Here is a 12,091-nt window from a genome sequence, read left to right as displayed (position 1 = left end):
TGGAAATCCGACGTTTCGCTCTTCTACCGGTTAAGTTTGAAGATTAATGTATCGAGCGATATTCATACATGTGGTTGTAGGTCGGTTCACGTTAACTTGATTCAGGAGTAGATTGAGGGGGAGGATCAACAGTGTTTGATGTTGGATTCTTCGGGTTTCACAAAGCGGCCATTTAAGTGATCGTCAGCAAGTCTTTAATTAGAAGGGTTGAAAATCACTGTGCTTTGCCGGAAAGATCAAGTCTCAGCCAAAATAGAAAGCAGACATAATATCATCAGTCAAGGGGGAGTCTGTAAGTGCAGTATCCGGTGACTGAAGATATCAATGTCAGATAGAAATGATAGCAACAGTTAATGGGGAGACTGTAAGTGCAGTTCCTGCAGGGTAACTGTCGCTTATCAGTTCTGGTCAACCAAAGTAGAAGTCCAAGTTTAAGTCAACGATAATGAAGAATTCAAGACCACATGAAGACCATGCACTGATCAAGGGGGAGTTTGTTAATGCACTTTGGGTGAAAAGTGCATTCCTTCAAATTGTTAGGGTCTTTATTGTACATGTCTTGAAACTTAGTCCAAGGTTTATCCTTGGACAATTTGTCCAAGTTTCTGTCTAAGAATTTTGGGTCAGGGGTTTGGTTTAGTGTAGATTGGTTTGTCCGAGCTTTAGTCCCTAGTCTATATATATGTGTTGTATAGGATTAGGGCACACATATACACACAAAACAACAACTCTTGAGTGCTGGGTGCACCTCTCACAAGATCCCATCTATTCTCCATCATTGTGTGCATTCTAGAGACAGGGAGACTATGTGTTAGTGAGAGAAAGCTAGGTTTAGATCTTTGTGATCTAAACCAGCTTGTAGATGATGTATACTCCTTTGGTTTGTGTAATCTGTGATGACTGGTTCATCAATAAAGAGATTCATCTTCTACATATTTCTATCTTGTTCATATTTTGTTCTTCATGTCCTGAATCAAGTGCAATGTTTGATGTTCGTCATCGATCCGGTGCTTTCACACTAAACAAAAATGACCCAAATCAACCAATTTCTTTAAGAACGGGTCATGATTGCCATGTGTATAAGATATCCACTGAATTGTTTTAGTTTTCTCACCTTTTGTGCCTTGATAAATTGCATTATATCACCTTTTGAAAGCCAAGATGTAATGCAATTTATCACCTTTTGTGCCTTCATCACAGCAAAAGCAATTCTGTGGAAAGTATCACCTTTTAGTTTTCCCATCACAGCTGCAACAAGTAAAATTCTAATGAAAGTATCATTAAACTGATACAATATCAGACGGAAAACAGATTGCCCTTCATGCTTTTCCAACTCATTCGTCTCATACTTTTGCAGCCGCTTCTCAACTTCAAATTAGCAAAACCAAATTTGGTATCCACCTGGTAGTTTTGTTCACCTGCAAGATCAATCATCTTGTTTTTGTTTTTTTTGTTTTGAATGACAACCCAGTTACGCTAGGAGACCGTAGCGAACTACGGCTAAGGGCAACTCGCAGTGTAATTGAGAGCCGCCCACCCAAGGTGGTAAATACACGCCCGACCGGAGTCGAACCCCCAACCTCCACCTCACCTCAGCTCTAGCTCCCCGGGTTCAATCATCTTGTTACCATGTTACCATAATGATCCTGATCAGGCACATAACAAAAGTGAGTGGACAATGTATCTGATGATCGTAAAAAACATTACTTTCACAAAAAATATATATATATATATATATAAATAAATAACCGCAAATCAATTCGTATCACATAACTTAATAATCTTAAAAGATAAAACAAACTAAAAACCAAAAACAGATCGAAAAAAACTTGCAAAAGTCTCTAAATCAAGCTTCAACGGTAGATCCGTTTTCCATAGAACCCTCAATGGTAGAATTTATCGGCTTGAATTTTTCCATCGAGATAGTCAATCAATCAATCCTCATGTTAGGTTTAGGCACTGTTATCAGACCTGAAAAAGACACATCCAAACACCCTAGTATTAAAGAAGTGATAGCGGGACTTGAAATCTGAAACCACAAAGCACGACTACAGTGAACCTTACTGTAAAAATTACCTTTTTTTAAGTAAAAAGCTGAAATTAGTGATGAATCTGGACCCCAATTAGTGATGAATCCCATTACCTTAATCGCTAACAGGTTGAATCTGGTGAATAACATTGATGTAGTGATGAATCTGGAAGGGAGAAGCAGAATCCTTCAATTACCATCTTCCAATGAGTCTTCTTAGCTGCATCACCTTCAAGAATGATGGACTTTGAGTGTTTGCCCATGTTCTTGTGTCCCTCTTCAATCACACAAATGCTTACCCGTGTCGCCGTTACAAACCGTTCTTCTTTGATCGACCACATGGCTTACCCATGTCGCCGGAACCCACCATCGAAACCATAGCTTCTGGCCGGAATATCAATGTTCGAATATTTCGCCAGAACCCCTAATTCAGCCAGGTTTGACGCATCTTTCAACTTCAGTCCATCATCATCATCTGAGAAAGGCCATGTCGTTTGGATTCGATAGAGAGAAACCGAGAGAGATGATGAGAAGTGGAATAGTTCCCTAATGTAATTAAAACCCATTCAGTTGAGAAACCATTCAATTGCCAAGGAGTTATTATTGAGACAAGGGTAAAGTTTGGAATTTATGATGAAATCGTACATATAAATTTACCATTATAATTTGAAGTGTCTTAAAATGTTGAGCCCTTTCCCATTCTACCCTCTAAAATGTGTTGCGTTTCTTTGTACATATTGTTTCAAAACTTGTATGCATTGTAAAATTACACCCATGTTCATCACTTCTCCTTTTTATAATAGTATAGATAATTATTGAGACTCTTAACTCTTCATTTGGTGAAACTCTTGAGTAGAGTTTTAATGATGACATTTGATGAGTTTTAATGATGACAGTTAATGCTCTAATTTGGTCATGTTTGGTACATATAAAATGACTTAAATTTTCTAACACGTGTGTTAGAAAATGTGTATCAATAATACGAGGTTAGAGATTGTTCATAATGAACTGAGCATTAAAGATGATGAGAAAGGGTTTATTTTATAAACTATATCTTTGGAAAACGTTTTATGTAAACGTTCGATTCTATAATGTGCTTGTTATAACTTTTTTTTTAACATGCGTGTTAGAAAATGTTATTTGGTTAAAAACAACTTGGTGTTGTTGTGAACAAATTTAATTGTTCAAGTTTACTACGTAAATGTAGTATTTGTAACAACTTGGTGTTGTTTTGAGCATAATTGTCCAAGTTTAAAGTGTAAACATGAAATAGGAAACTTGTACTTACAAGTGCATGGAGTCTTATTGAGGGAGTATCTCAAGACATGCCATGAGACGATATTATTGAGAAGATTTCTGTCAGATTTTAAAGTGTTGAAAATAAAAGCATTTTACTATTTGATGTCTACAAATTGTCTATGTTCCGTTTAAATTTCAAAAGTGATTGACACTTATGATTTAGTTTCCAATGTATTTCATTGTTTTGTGTTCAATATTTTCGGATAACACATGCAATTTTTTATAAAGAAATAAATCACTAATGGTTGTAACGTATAAATTATTTTTGTGGAAAATAATTATAACGTCGGTTATACATTGTTTAAAAGAATATGGTTTTAAACGGATAGTACATGAAAATACTTGGACATAAATAACTTGAGAGTTGTTACATTGACTAAAAGTCCAAAACAAAACATCAAATGTATAACCACATCATGAGTGAGTAATGAAAGAATGTAGTGAGTGTATTGAGATGAAATACACTAACGACATTCATGTCGACATACTTCATTAGAAGTCGTTGGAAAATTCACAAGTGTGAATTCTAACATATGAAAGTAAAAGTACTATATGTTATTGTATACCTTTAATAAATCTTGCGAGATTTATAAGTAGATGCGTCTACCACTTGATTATTGTTAGATCCATATGGAGATTTTACCTTTATTTAGGAGAGCATCCTAAATATATATATCTCCTAATGAATAACAATAGATGTGTGCAAATCACTTATGGCAAATTATGAATGTCATGTTGTTGAGTGTCGATCTAGTTGACTCTATCTCATACATAATAGTGATTGTAGACAGAAACATTCATCTTGTTGGTGATGAATGTGTTTACCAATTGACTTGGATTAAGACTTATGTTTAAGTACTTATGAGTCAATGGTAGAATGTTGGAGATCAAAGGTAAACAAGTTATGTTCCTTAAATGAATGATGAAATTTAGCTATGTGCTATATACAATAATTTGTGAGACTTTCCTAAATATTGATGTTTTAGGATTATGAATAAGTCTCATTATTTTGTCTTAACAAGGGATGAATGTTGCAAAGTGATATTATGATATCTTTAGGGCTGTGAAGAATCAGAATGATGCATCTTCTGTTGACATGCTAAAGTATTATAGTCTAAAGCATGCTAGACTAGTACTTGGTTAATTATGGGTCTTGACGGAGACTAATTAACTCTAAATATTCAAATGTGTATGAACACAAAAAGAATTTGTGTATAGACAAAGTTGAGGGAGAATTTTCATTCATTATAAGGAAAAGACATGTAACTTTTAAGAGTTTGTTCGAAAAGCTAATGAGGAGAACTCATTGTCTAAGCTTATTCTAGATGTTAAATTAGAATTATTCTAAGTTGGTGACAAACTTATGACAATGGCAAGTGTTGCTTTGGTTAGCTCAGAAGCTTATGTAAGCTAATGCAGTATGAGTTGAATTCACTGATACAATGAGGTTGATCTTGTTCAATCATATGTGTATAAATGTCGTCATAAGTGAAGTTACAAAAATGTTGATCAAATGGCAAGAAATGTGGGGGAGGATCCATTTAGAAACAACCCTATAAGGGTATGTAGAAATGGTTTTCATTACCCATCTGGATGATATCCTATAACACTTAAATATGGGGGTGTCTTGCATTTGTTTCATAAAAGTTTGGCAATAAGGATTTTGTAATCTAACATTGCAAACAGACGACTATGTGGAGGACACAAAGGTCGCAGTGCATAATGGAGATGTGTTTGCCTTAAATAATAAGCGTATCTTACAAAGACATATATTATAACCAGATTCAGATGGCCACTGAGGTTATAGTCTTAGAAGTTGACAATAGGCAAAATTAACTTATGAGTAAATAACACATCATGACAACTGATCTCAAATACGCAAAGTTATTTGCTAATGTTATGGATCCAACAACATGAGGGTTTATTAGAGATCAAGTTGTGGAATGGGACTGAAGCCTTGAAAAATGAAGTTCATATGATGGAAACCTAACTCAGTAGACTGGAGATCCCAGGAATTGAGTTCAATAGGAAAACCTAATTGTATGAATAAGCGAGGTCACTGTGGGGGAATAACCCTACGCATTTAATAAGGTAGTTTATTATAAAAATTAATAAACTTCCTAGTCCATTCCTAAAAGTGACAAGTGTGAGGCTAAGCATAATATGTGGTAAATGATTTGGATAAATCATGATAACCACAATGCTTTTAATGATCTAAGGAGAATCACCTATGTTAGAGAGAAGTGGGGTCGCTTCGAATGGAATTGAGGGCACAATTCCTAGAGCTCTGGCAGAACCAGGAAAGTGTTCCATGACCATTATTGGACATGACTATGAGGAGATGACTCGGCTCATTTGGTTAACATCAATTCCTCAAACTAAGTTTTGAGACTATTAAATTTTAACTATCCTATGATTCTATCCCAGACACCTTGATAACCAGCTACAAGACGTGACGTAACCCCAATAAAATATCGTAGCCCAAATCTCGAGGACGAGATTTAAAACAAGGTCGGGAGGATGTAACATTCCTAAAATTTTTAAATAAAATTATTACACTAATAGGTCATTGGAAACTTGACCAATAAAAATATGAGGTATATTGGCAAACATGGGAACCGTTTAATAAAATAATTATAGAAATACATTATATTTGAACCTACTCCGTTTTAATGAAACTTGGTTCAAAATATAGATAAAAATATTCTCGTTCTAAAGGCGTATTCATTGTTTTATAAAACGTCATATTTTAGAAGTAATACGCGCCAAATAAGTGAAGCAAATGAATTAATTATAATATATAAACTAATAAAATAATAAAAACAGTAAAAGCATTTCACTAAAATAAAGTCTATGTAATAGAATAATAATATTAACATTTGAAAAAATTCTTATGAATGCATGTATGCATTAAAATTTAGTATATACGTGTATTGATTTAAGAAATCACAATCCAAGTTGGTACGTGGCTGCATATCAAACAAAGCTTTGGCTTCAAGGAAATTGGGGGAGTACTATAAATAGAAGACTTTCGTTCAAACTCTCATTGTTCATTTTCCTGCCTCTCGCATTCTCTCTCTAAATATTAGAGATTCTATATTTCTAAATAATAAAAATAAAGCCCTATCCCGTTTTAAGTGTTTTAACCCTTGATCACTGATACCCTGTTCGACTGACGTAGGGCCCCGTAACTTATGTCAAGGCTCTGCCTAAATTCATTGGGGTTCTGTCTCGTGACGTAGGGATAAAGTGAAATTGGGTTATTATACTTAATGTGAGTGCAAAATATATTATTAAATAATCCAGGAGTTATACCAAGATATATCAACCCTCCTAAAATATTTCCGACACGCATAAAATATTTAGAATGCCCCTATATGTCTTAAAATGCACCCGTATACGAAAACCGGCCCCGAATACCTTTATTTTATTAAGATTAATTAAAAATAAGAATCTGGGGTCGCTTGCGGGACGCGAAGACCTTATTCGTCTTCTACGCGGGCCGTGACAGCTAATAGATCAGGTGACACCACAAGCTGCCACGTGTCGATGACTCAGCAACCGTATGCCGCCCTGACGCAACATGATTGTATACATATTTATTTACAGTATGTTCACATGCGACGAAGTGCGTTTTATATTTATAAAAATGGTTTATACCTTAACATTAAAACACACACAACAAAGGACAAGTGTATCCCGTCATATATGCAGCAAAGTATTGGTAAGAGCCAGATATCGATCCATGGAACACGGGCGTTATAATGTACTAAATCTTTGTCATTAGATTACCAGATAAAAAGATAGGTGAATGATTGTTTAACTAAGTTATCTAAATTACTCCTAAAACATAAATATACTAATATCTTGTTTCACAAACAACCTAAACATGTTATCTATCAGATATGTTACAAAAGCACTTAATCAATTTTCCAATTTCAAGACAGTTAGTCATCCGCTAGGAGTTTTCTAACATGATGATTCTTCGGAAAGTTAACGCGATAAACACACGTTAACCACCTAAACTCATTCTTTAGCGAGCTATTGATATTCATTCATGTGAACCTTTAAAGATAGATTAGTCATCCGCTAGGAGTTTTCTAACCTCACTTATCAAAGAAAGCAATACCGATGGTCACAATACAGCCACGAGGATAAGCATTTAAGTACATCATATAACAACATATTTCACCTTTACAAGTCTTGAATACAAATCTACCATGTCAGCAATTTCAGACCAAAACTACTAAACACGGATCATAAACCGCATGCAAGAACATGTAATCAACACCATATAATTCATTAGAACCCTTACGTGCAAGAAAGTATTCCTAATCAAAATAAGATATATCTTGGATAAAACCAATACCCCTCTCGAGTTTCATGGTGTAAACAAGTTTACAAACAAGTGATTAATCAAGAAATAGTTACCATCCCACTAACCACAGATTCATTATCCAAAATAATCAAACATAATCAGGAACTCAACATCAATGAAACATTCATTATATAATCATGAAGATTCAAACATGAAAAATTACCTAAGTTCCATATAAACAAGATTACAACATAAAGTTCATTCAAGAAACAAGTTTATAACTACTATTACATAAACTATATTAAACATAAACTAACATCAGCTCATAACTTGCAAAATGATCAGAATACATGTTCAAGAACAAGGAATCGAACCATAAACAAGCAAGGAATTGATGGGTTGGATCGGTTATGCTTCCACTCGATCTTTAAGCTTCAAATGGGTCTGATCAGGACTGCTTCGTAACCCACAAATCGCCTAGAAACATGGAGAAAAACCCAACATTTGAACCAGTAATGAATGCTGCTATTTATAGATGATTTCCAGATTGGCACGGCCATGCGGATTTGGCACGGTCGTGCTGTCAGATGTTGTCGGGTGACGCCAGTTTCAGCGATCCTGAGTCAGCCAAGTGGACTAGTGGACAAGTTGCCTGAGTCAGTAGATCGGCACGATAGTGTCGATTTGGCACGGTGGTGCCGCTCCTCGGAGATGTTGGTCAGAAGGCTTGGTTTGGTAACGGCACGGTAGTGCCGCCGGTGGCACGGTCGTGCGGTCCGAGAAATAATTGGCACTCCTAGTTGCACTATCAGTGCTTCCGAGATCGTAGCAGTGGCACGGTAGTGTCGTTGGTGGCACGGTCGTGCCACACCTGGCAGTCCATCAGATTTTTGCCATTTTTATCAGAAATGCATCAGATTTTGCCCGTTTTCACCAGATTTTTCCATTATACTCTGTTTAAGACCTGAAAGTATAAAAGTACCGATTTTGGTACCTATACGTCGTGTTTTCGGTCAAAAATGCTTAAAACGGAAGTGTTTTGGGGTATAAAAACATGTATAATTTAACGTATATCAAACATCCCCACACTTGAACTTTGCTTGTCCTCAAGCAAACTTAAAATAAAATACGGAATCAAATCTGAATATTTACAAAGTTACTAATTTGTTTGGTGGTCAAATTGGTTTTCAAAAAGTCATCATCAAAGATTTAAAACAAACAAGCTTTGTTAGATGTATGAAAGGATAATTATGAAGCAATGATTCAACTTTCGATTGACTTAGCATGCAAATCTCTATATTTCTCACAATGTTCACACACACTCGGTTAAATTTCTGAATCATACATATAATGTGTATGTTAAACACTCGATGCCTAGTCAATGAATCATGCAATATCATATGCTTGTCAAAAGATCGAACCTCCACCAATTAATACATGAAAAGCATAAATCAAGAGGTCTTTGATGGGTTTAATGATAGGCTAAGGTTAAAGGTATGGAATGGGTATTTGAAAGTAGCAAGAAAGGTTAAAACTTGGCCAAAAAACTTGGTGCTTTATTATCTATTACTCTGAACACGTTGCTAAGCTACTTGAGTAGGTCCTCAGAGTTTATTCTTTTTGTGTGCCAACTCTCTATTTTTCTTCCTTGATAGTCTTTCCTTAATTCCTTTAGAGAGTTTTGACAAACGGGTTTTTTTTTTTTTTTTTTTTGAAATGAAACTTCTATCTTATGGCCAAATTTTTAACAAAAATAAAGGTGAAAAAGAAAAAGTTATATTTGGGTTTTAACTTTGATATTTGGGTAAAAAAAATACGAAAAATAGGCTCAACATGGCAAACTAATGGATAGTGTTGGGTGCGGGATATAAACAAAGAAAAAGGCTGACAAAGGGGTTATCCTAATTGCCTCTATCATTTCTATGTAATTTCACATATTCATGGTTTTGAAAAGCATTCAAATGACAAGTTCTAAATTACATAAAACATCCGGCTCACTCATTTTTCCGAAAAAAACAAAGAAGCATTTGACAAGAAAGCTTTTAAAGGCTCAAAAATATGCTCACATAAACGGAAGGAATGGGTATAAATATAAAGATAAACATGTAGGTCTTTCGTTTTTGTTTTATCACTGCTTTCTAGTTATCTTTTTCTAACATAAATTTGACTTGTCGATTTTTATCAAATTCGATGCTTCTAAAGAACACAAATTGACCATTTTTGCTTTATTTTTCGAAAATATTTACAGAAACGAGAACAATTAAGGACAAACAAAGTTTAAAATCTTTTAAACCCCTCCCCACACTTGAACTTCACATTGTCCTCAATGTGAAAAACATATTAGTTAAGCAATTATGAAGAGCTATACTAATAATGTGAAAAGGGAAAGATGTACTCCCTTAGAGTTGGAGTTGACTTGTTTGAGTAGAATTTTTGTTCGAAGTCGTCTCAACTCTGTGTGCATTTCTTTACAAATCTGCCAATTATGTCATTTGCTAAAATAGCCAACATTACCATTGTTCAAAATGTTAGATAATTCAACCAGATCCGTTATTCAATCAAAACAAACATACTAAAGTACTTAAAACAGACATAAAGTAAAAATATCCCAAACAAAGTACTGAAATAAAAATAACATAAACATAAGTTTCTGAACTGTTTCACCCTACCTCCTTCTACTCCTCATCATCGTCACCATCATGGTGGCGTGTTCCAGATGAACCCGCCCCATAAGTACCTGTGTCTCCAAATGGAAACTGTGGAGGGTTGCCGAAATGGCCTGGATATACACTTTCTAGCCCTCCAAAGATGTAGGAAAATCCTGCATACACTTCCTCCCACATGGTCTGCTGAGATGCCCGTATAGCTAACTGGTCGGCCCTCATCGCGTCTTGAGTTGCCCTGATAGCATCTTGAGAAACCTGCATATGTTGGAACTGCTGGTACAACTCAGGATAGGAAGGTATACCTGGAGGCCAGTTTTGTTGGTGCTGATACTGATGCTGGTGCTGGTGCTCTTCATGTTGTGGCTCATCATGTGGTGGTGGCTCGATCTCTGCCATGTTATTGTCTTCATTTTGTGGTGGTAACGGTAGTGGATCCCATATTTCCCCATTTAGACCCCTCAGTCTCGAGCCATTATCTATATCTACTACCAAACCCATCGCTCGCAGAGACCTCATATCCACATCTCCTCCTGCGTGAACCATGTGAAGTCCGTTCACTACATCATCTGTCATAATACCCAAGTTGTATGCCAACTGAGTCACATATTCACCACCATGGATCTCATTGCTTGCAGTTCTCCCTGCGCTGTGTATAAAGAATTCCGCCATTCTAGCTGCGAGGTTGACATGTACTCCAGTCACTAAGGAATATATGAAAAGAAGATCTGGAGTGGGACAATTTCCTGCACTGTCCATGCGTCCACAGATGGTGTGACTCATGACCTGATGAAGGACCCTCAGAAGTGGGTCTCGTAGTCGTGAAGCTTTAGCTTTCCTAGCTTCGTAGGGTGGTCCAACTGCCACTTGTGCCCAAAAGTTGGCCCTTTGTTGATCACTAGCAAACTTGTAGATATTGGTGAAAAGTTCCGAATCAATGTCTTCGGATGAATATATCCCCAATCTTCTTCCAAGTTTAGCAACCGACCATTTGTGCCACTTTTTCCCCAACCTGAACTGTATTGTCTCTCTGTTTTTGTAGGAACGTTCGTTGACCTGACGAGTCGTTCAGAAGAGTGCTTAGACTAATTCAGAGGCGGAATTCATTGAATTAGTCTTCCTAAAGCTTGATTTCACTACTTAACGTCTCCTGTATTGATTAACTGTCAAATTACAAGCTCTTGGAGACAAACGGGCAGAGCTTCACCGTTACACCTTGAAAAACACACACCTGGATCGCTCATATGATCTCCTATATATAGGCATTTGGGATCGCTTATATGACATGGTCCAATAAGCGACCCAAACACATGCCACTCGAGCGGTCCACATAATGTCAAATAAGCGGCCCATTAACCTGTCATTCGAGCGGTCCATCCATATGTCCGCTCGAGCGATCCTAAACCTAATTGGACTAATGAGCGATCCAACAAACCTAATATCTGTACAATCTTGTATTCCGTACACAATACGATCTGCCCTACCCTAAGACTCGAACGAAGATGTAGTCGACAGACAACTGCACCAACAGACTCCCCCTTGAATGTTGACGGAATCTTTAGTGAGAGTCTTCAATCATTCACAGCTCTTCAATCTTGTTCGGTCTTCTTTAGGAACTCTGCCTGAAATCAAATCTTCTTCAAAAATTCCTTCCTGAAACCATATGCCTGGATCTTTCTCTGGTTTTAACTTTCGTCAGACTCCCCCTATCATCATGCTGGGATCTCTGTCTGGAAATCGTTATCACCATTGAAATCAACTCCTAGCTTTCTCTGTTTAAGC

The 12,091-nt window shown here is 36.4% G+C and overlaps 1 long non-coding RNA gene across 4 annotated transcripts; it reads right to left on the bottom strand.

Annotated features, from left to right (window-relative positions):
* Positions 1–1,261: 1,261 nt before the first annotated feature.
* On the bottom strand, positions 1,262–2,602 carry LOC118492535. Of its 4 annotated transcripts, none has more exons than XR_004894250.1 (3): positions 2,077–2,602; positions 1,592–1,971; positions 1,262–1,418 (listed from the first exon to the last, which is right to left on the bottom strand). It is a non-coding gene; the product is annotated as an uncharacterized LOC118492535 (long non-coding RNA). The 4 variants fall into 4 exon arrangements; XR_004894252.1 differs by having other exon boundaries at positions 1,262–1,971; positions 2,077–2,258; positions 2,329–2,602; XR_004894251.1 differs by having other exon boundaries at positions 1,262–1,995.
* Positions 2,603–12,091: the final 9,489 nt, after the last annotated feature.

Source organism: Helianthus annuus, chromosome 5 (genome assembly GCF_002127325.2).
Source record: "Helianthus annuus cultivar XRQ/B chromosome 5, HanXRQr2.0-SUNRISE, whole genome shotgun sequence".
Taxonomy (NCBI): Eukaryota; Viridiplantae; Streptophyta; class Magnoliopsida; order Asterales; family Asteraceae; genus Helianthus; species Helianthus annuus.
This window is presented reverse-complemented; position numbering and strand designations above follow the sequence as displayed.